Here is a 15,316-nt window from a genome sequence, read left to right as displayed (position 1 = left end):
TTTTCCGATTATTCCTATAGGAGCTATAAGATATAGTTGTCCGATCCGGCTGGTTCCGACATATATACTACCTGCAAAAGATATAAGACTTTTGGAAAAGTTGGAAACTGAGAGACTAGCTTGCGTAGAAACGGACTGACAGACGGGGATGGCTAGATCGACTCGTCTAGTCATGCTGATCAAGAATATATATACTTTATGGGGTCGGAAACGTCTCTTTCACTGCGTTGCAAACTTATGATCATTATAATCTGCAAGGGTATAAAAACGGAACTAGCGCAGCAAAGAACTCAAATTTTTAGTGGAAAAATTAAAACATCCACCAACGACACAAACAAAGAAACAGTGATCGTGATAATTTTAAATAGATAACAATAAATGAAATAATCCATTTAAAATAAACATTAAGTTGATTAAACGGTGGAGTGAAGATCAACTTCATAAACATCAATATCACTATTAAAGCAAAACAAATTCGAAACGGCAAAAATTAATTAAAACTACAAAAACCAACCAAACAACAAACAACCATACAAATTCCAAAGGAACCCAAAGAAGGCAGGAAGGGCATTCCCTCGCCCTCGGACAGTATCGTGATGATACCAAAATTTTTTTTTTAAATAAGGTCTTAAAAAAAAAAAAAAATTCAAGACAAAAAAATTGATAAAAAACATTAGGAATTGTTTTTAACAATGGCAACTGGAGGTTCATCTAATTTTTCTGCAGTTGGCTTAGCCACAGACAATAACTTAACTGTTGAATTAATTATAATATTAATTAATGTTCAATTAACCGAAGTAAGCAAAAAAAAATAGATGGCTTAGAAGAAAAGTTAGCTACAGATGCAAACATAGTAGAGGACTATAAAGTTCAAGAAGTTGACCCAAATGTAAAATGTGAAAACACTCTGGGGCCGTCCATAAACCACGTGGACAGTTTTTGGGGGAGGTGGGGGCTCGTCAAAAGTCCAAGATTTTCCACGAGGGGGGAGGGGGGGGGGGGGGTCGAGGTCCACGTGGACATAGTACAAATTTAATTTTAACCTTTATTTTATTTATTCCACTTTTAAACTTACTATTAAACTTCTATTTATTTACCATTTTTAAAAATCTCTATAGATATCATTTTTAATCAGAAAAAAAAAATGTTCAATGAAAAAGTCCACGTGGACAAAAAAGGGGGGGGGGGGGGGTGTGGTTGTCTGGTTAAAAATCCACGATTGTCCACGAGGGGGGGAGGGGGATGTCAAAAAGTGCTTAAAATTTGTCCACGTGGTTTATGGACGGCCCCTATCCGCCTCAATTCCACACATTATTTCGTCCCGTTCATCAAAAGTTTACGTACAAAAAGTCCCTCCTAAGAATACTGCATCCGAATATTGCGTTCCATATCCCGCCGTGCAAATTAATAATTTTACTCGTGAATTATTTAAAAAAATGTATTCTTATTTTTTATTCACTAAGTTACAACTTCACAACATTTCGCAATTCACGGTTCACAATTATTTTCTTATTCAACCGATCTTCTCGGATGCAAAAACGGACTGCCTGGCAAAGGGCCGATTATCTGATAAACAAACCTCGGTTTAAGAGAATTGGGAAACTCATTAAGAGTTGGACAAGGGTTGGACTCAAAAGAGTCGGGAAATCGGATGATCAAATTCTCTGCTCAATTGCCAAACGGATTACGCTGCAGTTTTGGGGCTCGCCGGTTGTTGACCGGAACTTTTGTGTTTACATTAGCTGGACCCAGCTTAGTTTATGTTAGGAGGACCGCGGCGCAATTGAATCTTAATAATGAACTTCGATTGAAGTGGGGGAGCAAATTGGGATTCTGTGGGAACGCTGAGTAAGGGCATCCCAGCTAAGAATTGTTTATAGGAAATTTTTTACGACGTGGGTAAGGCGGCTGGGCGCTAGAGCTGGAAAGCGTTCTCAGCTAAGAATTGTATATGAAGAGTTTGTTTATAAATTGGGTAAAGAGGCTGGGATCATGAACTGGATAACGTGCATGGTAGACGTACTCGAGGTATTGGGGCAGTGTCGAGCGGCAGTTTTATTCAGATGTCTACGTTAGGCTTAAGGAGTTATATTTTCAAAGTGTAACAATAAACACCCACGCACGTCGCCAACGAAACTGCAAAGTACACCCGTGTTTTTTCGTACCTTCGTTCTTGGGACTTCCTCCTATTTCTGCGATCAAGCCGCCCCGCCCCAAGATTCTGGTCCTTCGAGCCGAGTTTCTAACTCTGGATTTTCCTCTCCTGGAGTTTTCTGGTTTTTTTCCCAGCAGGCTTGAACCACTTCAGATAAGTTCCACTTACTATTATTTGCCGGTCATACAGCCAGTTTTTTTTTGACTAAAAGTATGATATAAATCCAACAGTGATTAATCCGACGCAACGGCATTTAATATATGTACATATTTCAATTCCGTTATTTGTGCACGACAATATTCCAGTTTCCTTTGCAAATAATTGTGCACTTTAAATAATTCCAGTGCTACTATTCAACGAAATGTGTTTCATATATTTTTTTAAATTCCAATTGTGTGTAGAACACAACACAGCCACAGTGAAAACTTTCGGAAAGGGTATACTAGGTTCGTCAGAAAGTATGTAACAGGCAGAAGGAAGCGTTTCCGACCCCATAAAGTATATATATTCTAGCCGAGTCGATCTAGCCATGTCCGTCTGTCCGTCTGCCTGTCCGGATGAACGCTGAGATCTCGGAAACTATAAGAGCTAGGCTATTGAGATTTGGCGTACAGAGTCCTGAGCTTCTTACGCAGCGCAAGTTTGTTTCAGCAGAGTGCCATGCCCACTCTAACGCCCACAAACCGCCCAAAACTGTGGCTCCTACAGTTTTGATGCTAGAATAAAAATGTTAACTGAAATGTATTGTTCTCATCAATACCTTTGATTGACTCACAAAAAGTTTGACACGCCCACTCTAACGCCCATAACGCTTAAATTTGTCTACCGCCGGTAGGTGGCGCATTTTAATATCGCTTTGCTGCTTGCATATCTCCATTTAGCTGAGTAACGGGTATCTGATAGTCGAGGTACTCGACTATAGCGTTTTTCCTTGTTTTTTACTGTGTTTCAGCTGCGAGCTGATACTTATATAAATATTCTAATAGTCTACTTTAACTACTCTTTCTAATACAGTCCACTCCAAATACTTTTCTCGACCTACAATTACAGCTAACTTATTTCTAAAATTAAAAACAAAGTTACAATATCCACAAATTTTGTCCAGCAAATCATCTGCAATTAAATTGTGCAACGTCCCGCAACGTTATTCCGCTACTCGCACCCCACATACATAGTGTACATAGTATAGTATATGTTCCTTCCAAAGAATCAAAATTAAAGTCAGAATTTTTGCCGTTATAATAAATATTTGTTGAATTTGCCTATCAGACAGTGTGACCGTTTATTTTTACGCACCTTGATTGGTTGCTAAATTCCAATTAGTTTCTAGCCCATTTCCGTTTCCCTACTTCGAAATTAAAATTCTGAATTATTTCCGTCATGGCAACATCAGCAAAATCCGCTTTATCCTGATTTATGGCCACAGCTGACTGTCTGATCCACTTTGAGGCCACTGTGAACGCTCCAGGTGCTCCTATCCCTAAAATCCAAGTTATACCAAACGTACTCCACTTATGAAATGTTTGTCGCGCATCTCATGGAACAAATCCAACAGGGCTCCTCTCAAATACTTCAAGTTCCAGTAACTCCATCCCAAAATTCCACGTATTATGGCTGTCGATTCCCTCCTATCCACACAGAGGTTTTCTCGGGCGATTATCTTCGTTGGCCGACTTTACGGGACCTTTTCACTGCGATATACATAGAAAATGCAATTATTCCACTTAAATTTAAAAACAAGTGGAGAAGCTCATTCCATAGTTTCGAGATCCTCACTCACCAATGATGGCTTTCGCTCTGCCTGGGAAAACCAAACTAAGCGTTTCGAAAATATGCCATTGCAGGTGAACAGTCACTTGAAAACTCAGTTCAATGTGCAATCCATAGCACATGAGTCTGGAGCAACTTTAAAGGAACTTCAACGCACTTTACAAGGTTGCTTAACTTCCTTACAATTTTTCGGCGTTAATATTAAGAATTGAGACCCTATCCTGGTTTATATGTGCTCAACAAATCTACAAAAGATCACGCTCTCATTATGGGAGCAATCCATCCAAAATAAAGCCTAAATTCCTACGTGGCTTGAGCTTGAATCCTTTTTACGGAGAGCCATCGAATTCTTGAGACCGTCGATAGCTTCCGATTTGCCAATTTCCTCCATGTCCAGTCCACAGACATAAATCGAGTGGCAGAATTTCCAAAAATAAATTCCTTCAACACAAAGGTAGTTCCGATACCCAAAGGCTGCGATCTGTATTCGAAGAATAACCACCTCGTGCCGTGACGGTAGACGATCCCCTAGCCTAGAATGTTCACGCCAAAAGGGCGTTTAATTCCTGGAGGCAGTGTCGAGCGACAGTTTTATCCAGTTGTCCACATCTCGCGCGCCCGCACTGCTCTTCGCTCTCCCTCACCATCTCTCATTTTAAGTCTCCACTCCGCTCTGGAGCGCTTAAGTTAAGTTAGACTTAAAGAGTTATTTATTCAAAGTGTAACAATAAACCCCAAAGTACACCCGTGTTTTTTCGTACCTTCGTTCTTGGAACTTAACCCTATTTCAGCGATCAAGCCACCCCGCCCGAACATTCCCGAATGTAACAATTTTTGCCATGTAGTTGGACATTAATAATCAAAATTAAATCTTATTTAAATTTAAAATATTTAAAAATGTGAGTGCTAGACTAGTTTTAGCGTTATGGGCGTTTGTAAGCGTTAGAGTGGGCGTGGCACCCTGCTGAAACAAACCGCCGCTAACGGGTATAAAAATACAACGGACGAGATTTGTGAGAGACGAGAAAACGCGATTCTTTTGCATGTTTCGTTTCTTGCATGCCTTACAGGCGGCGATAAAATCTACGGTCAGTTGCTTTTCCTGACGTTTCTCAGGAGTTCTAAAAGTTGTACCTAATTGAGTATCGAACAAGGCAGGTACCGAGAAATCGTCCGAATTCACTGATTGTAGAAGGCCTCGCATAGTTTTCAATTGCTACTATTCACGGACTTGAAGGTTTGATTCCGTGCTCATTGATGAAGTAGCTGAAAAACTGCACCTCTGCCTGGGCCACCTGATACTTTCTAAGGCTGACCCTGAGTCCATGGCTACGAAGGATCTCCAAGACGACACGAATATGTTTTTCGTGTTCCACAGGTAGGTTAGACATCATTGGGATATCGTCTATATAGCAATAAACGAAATCATCGCCACGAAAAATATTTTCAATGAATCATTGGAAGGTTTTCATAGCGTTCTTTGAACCGAACGGCATGTAGAACAGTACGGAATGCTAACGGCGGTTTTAGGAGTACCATATGGAGTGTAGAAAATATTGTTTTTCCGTGTAGCTACTCCAAGAAGTAGTGGAAGTGAGCAATTAGGTAACGCTGAGGTACGTTATATCATTCAGCTTGCGATAGTCCCCGCAAGAACGCCAACCACCATTCTATTGTTGTCGGCAACAAACGCCTTCTTTAATTAAAATCGTTATACTTTTGCGGTGCTAAGTTTCTCACCAGACAGACGGATATTGGACTTCCTTTGGTATGTGCTGTCAACGAGAAGGTTGAAATGGGACAATAGCCAAAACACACTTTCAAGGAAGTGCACCCACGGCCTTAAAAATCGAAAAATGAACAAAAAATTAAGGTATTTTATCGTTAGACATTTGTGTTTCGCGGAATACTGCAATCTATACACAAATATGTTATGTTCTTTTTTGAGCAGTAGACTTCGTTACTTTTCGTTTTGGGTTTCTGTTAAGCGTTTTACGTTAAGCTGTTCGGGAGGCGCTCTCTTACCGAACATCGCACAATAAGAGATTCTAGTCACACTCGTCAGAGAAACTTATTAAAAGACCGATTGACTAAAAAGACAACGCAAGCGGTCTTTTCAATAATTTCTTTTCTTTCCGGTGCACAGTGGTAAGCTCTCAATGATGGCCTGCTAGTTTTACTCCGCATACTTTACACTCCGATTTTTTGTCCATGTATTAAATTTCAAAAATTGATGCACTTTTTTATTGTAATCACGTCTATTTTTTAATTGGAGCACTGCTAACACGCGAAATAGAGAAAGCCAAGTCACACGAAGGAATCTTCGTTCAAAATCAAACGGTACCTGAATGAGCCGAGCAAAAGAGAACGGAAAAAACAATCGGATGCTCTCGGATTCTTTCCTCAAAGTCGGAGAGAAATACACTTATTTTGCGACCGCAAGAATTGGTCAACAGTTATTTATGGCGTGGGATTTTTGGCTGAAAACGATATTCGACTCAAAGCTGGCATTCTTTAATTGACTAAACTGTATATTTTCAGAAGCTTTTGAAAATCATTATAAAGAAAACATTGTTGCCTAATAACTATTTTAAAATTTATTGTTTTTATTGTGTAGTAAAAAATAAGAATAGCTGATACAAAAAATTTGTGAATCAAGCTATTTTTGTAGTGTCGTATTGAACTTGCTTATGGCCTCTCCGACATATTTTTCCTTCTCAGCTAGCGCAGACTTAAGCTGCGTACGTAATTGCTGTAGATTGGGCATGGTGCGGCAGTCTCTAATGTTAAGCAGTGTTCGGAAGATGTTCTCCCACATTTGCCGCTGAAAGTAGCGAGGCACGGTTGTCTTCGGCATCCAAATTGGGCTTGGAGTTCGTTGAGTCACTTCCATATAGCGCCCGAAAAGCAGCACATGCATAACGCTTACAAGACCAAATAAATCCAGCTGATAAGTCCACGGTCGCTGGGTTCGCATTTCAATGCACTTAAACAGATCATCGTGATGGACATAATTAAATGTGTAATTTTTCGGAAAGAACTTAGTGTCTATAGACACACCGAAGTCAATAAGCTGCAGACTCACATTGTTGGGATCCGCATCCAGCCTGAAACAGAAGGAATTATTAAAATGATCTGCAAGGTTTTTAAAGTAGTTGGCTGGATGTGCTTACGGCCTCAGTAGCAGAAAGTTGTCCGGCTTTATGTCGGCATGAATGATACCCATGGCGTGCAGATGATCCACAATGTCGAGCATCTGACAGCTCAAATGCATTACCACATACTCGTCTATGTTCCTGCTGGTAATACTCTTAACCTTGTTGCAAACGCCGATTAGTGATCCATAGTCTGAAAATTCCGAAATGTATATGCTGGAATTGTTTCCCACCAGGGCATAATCGATATGTGCATATGCTGGGATCTGTAAAAAAAAATTCATTTTGTTTCGATTCATAGTACAAGTTATTTTAAGGTTTAGTTGTAGTCGGTCATTCCATCAATTTTCAAACGTTTAAGCTCTGAGATCTGGGAACTGTAAAGGCTAGATAGTTAAGATTTGACATGCAGATTCCTAACATTCTAATTCAGTCTTGGCCGTTTGAATGTTTTCATTTGAAATTTTTTCTGAAGAACCATTAAAAATTTGACATTTTAATTGCAAACAATCTTTTTAAAAAATGTAAGCTTTTTGTTAAACAGTTCTTTAAAGTAACCCAAAAATAAAATACCCAATTCGGGCCAAACGAGTGATCGGATTCCAAAAAATTTTGGTTTAGGGGAATTTACTTTTCGTATGAACTGAAACAATTAAAAATATTAAAAAATGATAGCAGTTATTTTTGGATGTTGTTGTATTAAAAATAACTACGTGCATTGTTTTAATTTTTTAATTCATACAATAGTTGCACATCTTTTGAACATATTCATTAAAATAAACGCGTTCGGTCAAGTCGTATGTGACTACCAGTTGATAAAACGTGGCTTGAGGAAAAGCGAATTTTAAAGTGCTTTCTTGAGCGCTCTGCTGGGCAATCCTTGTCAGCGCTGTAACTTTCGAATGACATTGAATGTGGAAAAATCAGAGTTCGTACAATACGGTCAACTGTTTTCGCTTCGTTGAAGGTCTCGGTCTCGGGTGTTTGGTTGACTGTAACACACGAATCGGTCCCTTACCGTCCGCTCGATTCAAACGAAACCTTTCGTCGCTCATCTATTGAAAGTCAGTAAATGAGCAAAACAACAAAAGGGCCCGCACACAAGGTCTTTATTTTTGTTATTGTGGTTTCTTATGTTGTTGCCTCAGATATTTTATGACAGGAAAAGCATTAAAGAGAGAGAGGGAGAGAAAAAAATGATAGGGCTTTTTTTATACCCTTGGGAGGGTATTTTTCAGGCAGAGGTTTGCAACGCACTGAAGGAGACGTTTCATCTGACCGTCAATTCAATAACGTTTTCGAGCCATTGCTTTAAAGACCTTTTTTTTTATATTTATCTAATTTATTTAATAAAGTATGCGAGGGTGATCGGTAATTCCGTACGCATGCACGCGTACAATAATGTACGATGAGAAATAAAAGACTAATATGTTGGGAATTAATATTCATATACCTTAAAATATAGTTGTTTTTGTTAAATTATATAACAAAATTATTGAAAATATGTATCAATGCAATAAATGAATTATACCGATCATAAATCAAATAAAAACATTTTAGTTTTCCTCTTCCACTGAGTAGTAAGAAAGGATGACACCTGAAAACCATTAAGGCTGCCCATAAAATATGTTTACCGATCTATACAAACATACAATCGCAAAAGACCTTTTGCCGAGTATTTCTTTCTAAAGGGTCTACAGTCAACACATGACCCGACCGAGCGAACAAAATCTGTCAACGGTTGAGCAGGAAACAAAACTAAGGCACGCATTGAGTCAGTTTATGATGGGTTATTTTCTGACAGCAAGCACTAGCGAGATCTTTTTTTTACGAGGTCTTAACAAATCCTTTTAATTTTTTCCTGTTTCAATTTTTTTTTACACCAAGGCAAGTTTGAACTTTTATTTAACAAAATAAGTTAGACTTAGAAAAAAAACGATATCGTTTAAAACAAAAACTTCTGATATTAAACTAAAACAGCCCTTGAAGAGATAAGAAAACTGACGAAAATGATTACAGAATCGATCGGTAAAGATCTTTAATCATTCGGCCTGCTTCAGCTAAATATTGCAGTATTAAAAAAGAAAAAATGAAAAAGAGTTTTAAAAATGTAGTATGTACACATACATTTTCATAGACATTTTTGGTTGATATCAGAAGTTTTTAAAAAAATACATTTTGTTGCAATTTATTAGCCTAATTGAACCAAAAACAACGTTTTTATGACGTTGAGCAAGAACACAACAAAAACAATCAATGACTTTTACCAAAAACTGTGAGGGTTTGTTTAAAAGTCGTTGCTCTTAAAACAAAAGTATGTTAAAAGTAGAAAGCATTTCCGAAGCCATAAACTATGGATTCTAGAATCAAGACAAAACAATTTAACGATGCAATTTTACTTAAGACCCTCCCTAATCCACTGCTCTGCCACGCTAGCACGTTGCAGTAAATTCCTACGCAAAATAATAAAAATCTTAAAGCCATCGAAAAAAGTGTTATTGCTTGAAAATATACTTAAGCTTTTAATGGTGAAATTAGAGAGAACATTTTCGCAAAACCACTACAGAAATTCTCACTCACTCATGTCAGTAAGCAGTAGCACTAAAAAAAAATCTATAAACAAACGGTAAAAATAAAACTCAAGAAACTTAATCAAGTGTTGTACCTTTGTTAGTATACGGTCTTCATTCGGCTGTAATCAGGTCAGAACGAGACAGAGAGATAGAAAAACTTTAACGTCACAATGGGCAAAGCGCAATAGCTAAAAATTGGGAAACTTGAGGAGGCTGCATTTTAAAAACTTTAAATCTAGGTCTAAGCGGGTATGCCGTAAGAAACAAAACAAAATGTTTAACATTAACAAGAAGGGAATGGCAAAAAAAAGCATTCGAATTTTGGCACAATTTGGGGTCGCTTCTAATTCATGGTTAAGACGCGTCTGTAAACTGTTTGCCATGATGTTGAAACCAGTCTATGGAACTCTGGCAAATGACCCAAAATAAATAAAGATCCCATTGTGTAACACTGTGTCACTGGTCTTGTTAAAGTTTTCACATCCAAAAGAATCAGAAAAAATCAAACGTCAAAGACCTGTTCTACTTGACACTTCCGAAACACCCTCACGGAATTTTTATTCCCTCTGTTATTACATTATAAAATCCAAAAAATCACACAAAAACTTTCCGCCAAGTATTCGAAAATTATTTGATTAAAAATTCTTTCCGAAATCTTTACAAGCTAATTATATTTTAATTGTTTTTGTGGACCTCGACCACCCTTTTTCTTCTGTATTCTGTAGCTCTATATATGGAAATCGAAAAGTACTACCAATGTCTTAAATTGAAAAAGTATGGCGATTGGTTTTTAAACCAGCATCAAGGTTAATTGTATAATGTATTTAAAAACTAAAATCCTAGCAATTCACTTTCAAGTGAAAACTGGAACCGTCCGATCTAGTCAATTTTAGATTACCTAAATCGACCCAATCTACATATACAATCCCTGATGATCAGGGATAAATACTGAGTCTTCTTATATCGAACAATTTCATGTTGGGTTATGTTACCATTTGAACCTTACCATTTGCTCACTTGTTAAACGGCTATGAATCTCCAGGCATATGTAGAACTCCCAGTAGTTGGTTGGACGTTCCTGCTTGAAAGCGACCTTCCTGCCAGACTCGACATTCCGTCCTGCATAAACTGAACCGTAAGCTCCCTTGCCTATCAACTTGGACACCTCGAACTTCTTGTTTTGTACCTCCAGCTGGGTGTTTGGATGTAGTCGCTTGACGTGACCCACCAGCTGACAGTGGGGGAGCTTCTCGATGTACATGGTGAAGTCTATTGATTCCAGCAATGAGCTGATAAGCTCTACGTTGAAAGGGTTCCTATTGGCGTCGGCCAATGTATCGTTTAACACAGAGAGATCTGCGATCGACTTTGGGTGGACATATTGCTCCCGCGGAGACGTTAATGGTGTTGTTTTGTAGTAAATGCTTAAGTCCGATACTTCCCTTGCTCCAGCAGAAGGGTTTAATACTACAGGCGGGACGAGAAGCGTAGAATTTTTAATCATGCTAATATTGGTAGCAAACATCTCTGTGGCTGCGTTCAGCTCAAAAAAGTTGTCAGGTGGCTTTGAATAGCTCAATTCGTCGTTCGGCGTAGGTTTTCTAATAGATTCTTTCATGAAGTCGGTGGAAAACATGACTTTATTCGAATTACATTTGCCACAATCGGGGTTGGCACCGATGGAGGGCAGCTGCTTAATTCTGTGCAATCCTTCATGATCGAAGCAATCATGTGGGACTGCCCAATAGTTTCCTGGTTTTTAACTGGATCCTTATGTACTGGATGTTGCGTTTTCGGCAGGGTGCAGTCCAAAACAAAACTGGATCCAATTGATGATACTGTTTTTGGATCAGTTACCTTTGGTTGCGTCTCGTCGAGAAAGATTTCAAACTTATCTAGAACGGCCTCCGTTTCTGACTTGGCCTTAGGCTGTGCCTCGGGCACAAAGGTTGGTCATAATGGAATCCTCCAGCTTTCCGTTTCTTGGCGTAGCTGCGGTATTGCTGGCCACAGCAAAGGAGGTTATTGCATTCTGTGTGCCTTTTAGCACCTTATAAAAATGGGGAGCGGCTTGGTCAGAATTTCGTTTTGGAGAGCCAATAGTATTAGTCTTCCGCGGTGTCTTTCCAAATAATACACACAAGTCGTTTTCATCATCCAGAGTAGGTATTTGTGGTGGGGATAAACATTTTCCAACAACCACCGAGTGCTGAAATATAGACATCTCAGGAATAGCAGATGGAATTTGTGGCAGCGTTTCGGTTTTATCTTCCTGGAAACAGACCGGAGCGTGTGGCACTCGTGGCAACGTTTCAGTTTTGTCTTCCTGGAAGCACGCCAAAGGCCTGGGGATAGTCTCTGTCTTATCCTCCTGGACGCGCAGGGACTTTAGCATCGCCACGCTAGGAACATTGGGTTCCCATAACTCGCGACGGGTAAAATTGTCGCCACCCTGTTTTTCCGGTTCCACGACGACCGCTGAAGGCCCTAGACCAACTCCTCGATGCACGCGCATTTGTCCAGGAGTGCTCTCTTCATTCTTGCTGAGAACTTTCGAATAAGTGTTTGATCCGGGCGAAAATTATGAGGTAATGGTCGACTTGGTGGCAGCGCCGCTAGTCGCCAAGCTTTGAGTGGCATGCTCAGAGGTCTCTAGTATGGTGGATAGCTGCTTCCGTAACTCTACTGGAGATTCGACGGCAGGAGCAGAAACTGTGTCCTCTGGTGGTGCTAGTTCTCTGAGAATGGTTCCAAAATGACGAGATGGTGCTTGCTTCTGTGTGCCCATTGGCGTACTAACAGCCTGTGACTCAATGAACATGTTGAAAATTTGCGTGGAGCAAGTCTCATTCACGTCAAAAAGCGGCTCGACATTTAGTGACTTATTATTTGTTGTTGGCTGCGGCTCTTCTGAGTCTTGATAGATCTCTATCTTACGTACAGGAGGAGCTGGTACCGCAAAATGGTTATCGAAATATTCGATAGAATCCTTAAACATTTTTATTTCTGGTTCTGCTTTCTGCTCAGATGGACCAGGCGACTTGGATATAACAGGTGGCGGCGACAAAGACGATTCTCTTACGACCACTGTAGCTTCTTCCTCATTCTCCTCCTGAACAAAGGAAACCCTGTGCGGCATCATGGATTTTCTGGAAGAAGAGGGGAAAAAACTTTTTCGCCGTGGCATCTTGTTACCAGGCAAACACACGGTTTCTTCCATGTCGAAGGCACCATGAACTGTCACATTACGAGTTTGTAGCCACTTGGATGTCAACAGCTCCTCTGTTTGGTATTCCTGCTGCTCCTCGTCGTTGTAGAGATTGTTAAAGACAACCTGAAGGCCAGGCACCGGCGGGGGCTTCCAAAAGTTGTCTAACTCGTCGCGCGGCTGCGGCTTCGAAGACCTAGCGAAATTCGGGTAACAGCGAATTCCTTTAAGGACCCGGCCAGCGCCCCACCACTCATCGTTTAGCTGGACATACGGATGCTGTAGATTCTCGCGTTTCAAATGGGCGTAGGCACGGTACTCCTCGGGGGAGAATTCGAGATTGGGACGCGGATAAAGGAGGCACTTATTGTAGCAAGGCAGACCATTTGCATTCGGCTCGTCTTCTATGGTAACTGGGGCCACCCAGGGCTCCTGAGGTTTGTTTTTGGACACAAAGTTTGTCGGGACCTTGAAAGGCTGCTCCAGGCGGGCCTCGTAATTTGTGATGGGTGGCATTGGTTGTTCATCTAAGTGTAAGTCGAAGCCCATGCCCGAAGAGGTGTTTCTCCAAAAGATCTTGCCATTTTTGTGGCGTTTTGCATTTGCCTTGTTCCAGGCTACAGGTTCCTTTATATTCTCCTGTCCGCGAGTTGCGTCGATGATCGAACGCAAGCTAGACTTTACTTCCACCTCGGATATAGGCCGCGGTATTTTCGTCCCAGTGTTTTCGTCGTTAAACACCTCCACGTTGCGAACGGCATTAGTCCTCCCGCTTGTGCTTTGAGCATCAGTCTAAAGGATGGATGACAAGGTTTAATTAGTCTGACTGATTTACTTTCACTTTTTTTTTGCATAAAAAATAATGCAGCTAGGCATAGTTTATAGCAGCCAGAGACTACGATTCCAATCGTAAGCACTGGCGGTCATTTCATGTTACCCCAAAGGAATTACAATTATACAAAGCCATTATGAACTTGATCAACAAACTTGACTAAGTTTCCCGTGGCTGCCCGAGCTAACTTAACATTTAAATCAGCGGTCGGCAGCGACCTGTTAAGTGAGCATAGGGAAGTGTTCTGCCCATCCTCTGCTCGCTCACGTATAACGTAGATGTTCGTGTGTCTTCGGCATGGGTCTTTGGGTCACTTTTTTCTCAGCTTCGGCGCGCTTTTTATACCCTTGCAGAGGGTATATTAATTTGAGTCAGAAGTTTGCAACGCAATGAAGGAGTCGTTCCGACCCCATAAAGTATATATATTCTTGATCAGCATGACTAGACGAGTCGATCTAGCCATGTCCGTCTGTCCGTCCGTTTCTACGCAAACTAGTCTCTCAGTTTCCAACTTTTCCAAAAGTATTATATATCTTGCAGGTAGTATATAAGTCGGAACCAGCCGGATCGGACAATTATATCTTATAGCTCCCATAGGAATGTTCGGGATAAAAATTTTTTTTAATTATTTCTTTGGTGTTTTCTAACATATAAACTCCTAAGCTTGGAAATAAAATTTTTTAGTTAGTTCTGAATTTTGAATTTAATTTTATCAAAATCGGACGACTATATCATATAGCTGCCATAGGAACGATCGGAGAATTGGTAGGAAAATAATATGAAACAAATTATAGCTTCGGTGTTTTTTGACAAATTATCTTATACTATTGGGAATATAATTTTTTGTTTTTTTTAAATTTAATAATTATAGCTGCAAGGGTATATAAGCTTCGGCTTGCCGAAGCTAACTTCCTTTCTTGTTCTCTTTAAAATAATCTTACAGTCTCAAGTGCCAAACGCAGTTCCAGTTGAGGAAAAAAAAGCGACTGAATTTGTATACGAAAACACCAATATTGTGCTGAAACAGGTAATCTCATCTTACTCAAATTAACTTTTTCCGCAAACAAAAATAATGTAATATTAGCTAACAAAAAATTTCATATATTTCATAGAGCTTGCGTTCCTTACTGCAATCGTCAGAACTGGGCCGCGATTTACTCAACAATAAAGTGTTGACGGAACCGCAAAGGAATTTCTGAATAAATATAATCACAGAAGAGATTTTTCGCAACAACATTGTTGTTCAAACCGCAGATTTTCCAAAGTTGTTGGACGAGATTATAAGCATTTTTCCTTGCGAAGCGCAAAGCCGGGTAATACTTAAACCACAATCAAAAACCATTTTAATTTTATTTTTAAACATTCTTCTTTTATCTTAAGGACTATTATTTTATTGCTCGGGGAAAAAAACATATTAACCCCAATGGAAAATTATATTCTAAGTATAAGAACAGACGTCGCAAAGTTTTATGTAGCAAAGAAGATGATGAAAATGTTCCACACGATTTCGAAGACTACGACAAGGGACTATCAACGTCATTTAAATTGCATTTAAAGAGAGACTCATCGGATTGGAGCGAAGTCTGAAGACTCTGGGAAAAAACATGTAAAATTCGCCAAGAA

General features: G+C 39.7%; 1 pseudogene; it reads right to left on the bottom strand.

The window, feature by feature from the left end:
- Positions 1-6,435: 6,435 nt before the first annotated feature.
- Positions 6,436-14,981, bottom strand: LOC118877080 (uncharacterized; annotated as a pseudogene).
- Between the last annotated feature and the right edge of the window lie 335 nt (positions 14,982-15,316).

This window comes from Drosophila suzukii, chromosome 2R (assembly GCF_043229965.1).
Source record: "Drosophila suzukii chromosome 2R, CBGP_Dsuzu_IsoJpt1.0, whole genome shotgun sequence".
Classification (NCBI taxonomy): domain Eukaryota; kingdom Metazoa; phylum Arthropoda; class Insecta; order Diptera; family Drosophilidae; genus Drosophila; species Drosophila suzukii.
Note: the sequence above shows the minus strand (reverse complement) of the source record. Positions and strands in the feature narration are given on the sequence as shown.